The sequence below is a fragment of the Sinocyclocheilus rhinocerous genome, unplaced genomic scaffold (assembly GCF_001515625.1).
Source record: "Sinocyclocheilus rhinocerous isolate Xijiao unplaced genomic scaffold, SAMN03320098_v1.1 C36402948, whole genome shotgun sequence".
Lineage (NCBI taxonomy): Eukaryota > Metazoa > Chordata > Actinopteri > Cypriniformes > Cyprinidae > Sinocyclocheilus > Sinocyclocheilus rhinocerous.
The window spans coordinates 1-1,092 of record NW_015780372.1 but is presented as its reverse complement, the minus strand read 5'-3'; the positions used below and the strand labels follow the sequence as shown (position 1 = coordinate 1,092).

General features: G+C 40.2%; 1 long non-coding RNA gene across 1 annotated transcript; it reads left to right on the top strand.

The window, feature by feature from the left end:
- The first annotated feature begins 6 nt into the window (after positions 1-6).
- Positions 7-780, top strand: LOC107735971 (uncharacterized). Its single transcript, XR_001639557.1, has 2 exons — positions 7-93; positions 216-780. It is a non-coding gene; the product is annotated as an uncharacterized LOC107735971 (long non-coding RNA).
- Positions 781-1,092: the final 312 nt, after the last annotated feature.

Sequence of the window (1,092 nt, the reverse complement as noted above, 5' to 3'; positions counted from 1 at the left end):
ATTTTTCAGAGCTGTCACTCCAAGATCAAAGAGCTTTTCTCTGAGAAGATCTATTTGATTGGCATTGCTGCCTTGGTTGTGGCTGTCATCATGGTGAGTCTGAGTGTGTTTGTATAGGGGCCTGTGTGTTACTGTAAGTTATATTCTATTAGCGTCTGATGTTGCTTGCATCACATTTTACCCTTATTTTACTCTTTTTTTTTTTTTCTTTCTAGATCTTCGAGATGATCTTCAGCATGGTGCTTTGCTGCGGCATCAGGAACAGCCCTGTTTACTGAAACAGAGGGGCAAGATAATTACCTTTAAAACATCAGCCAAAAAAAAAATTTTTGTTTTATATCTACCATTGTTTCTTAATGTAGTCAACCTATCCAGTTCCCGAAGTCTCAGAACAATTTGTGTGCATTTTTTGTTCAAATGTTGCCGTGGAACCACCAACAACTAGTCTGCTATTGTTCACGCTGTAGTTGGTAAAGACCAGTTGTGATCTGTAGACTTACACACACACAGAGTACATTATCACATGAAGAATGGATACATTTATTTGCTTGTAGTTTTTTTTGTGTTAACTGTTAAGTTCTGCTATTGCTATCGGTTAATATAATTCTTTTCGTATGTACATGTATAAACTGTATATATTTGCAGCCCTGTATGGCTCTTAAGCATGAATCTCATATTGAACACTCGTGTCCATCTTCCTCTCTGAGACTGCTGTTTGTATGTTCACGTTTCTTCCTGAGAAACCACTAAATAAACAGTGTTAGCTAGGTGATAGAGAAAGTCAGAATACAGTGCTTATTGGAAGTGAGCGTAAAAGGATTAAGAATGTTAAAGACCCAGGTATACTTCATTTTCCGCGTTCCGCTCAGTCTAGCGCACAGTTGAACGCGCAAACCATTCAAAATACACTCAATTGACAGCGCTCGCGTGCGCGCTACCTAGTGGACCTTCGTTTCCGAGCTCTCAAATCACTCGGGCTGCACGCCGACAGTTCTGGTGAAGAAAATTCCGTCACGGACTGGAGACGGACACGGCGAGCTGGAGCGGAACTCGGACAAAGAAAGTATATTTTCAGGCTTAAAATTATTTAAG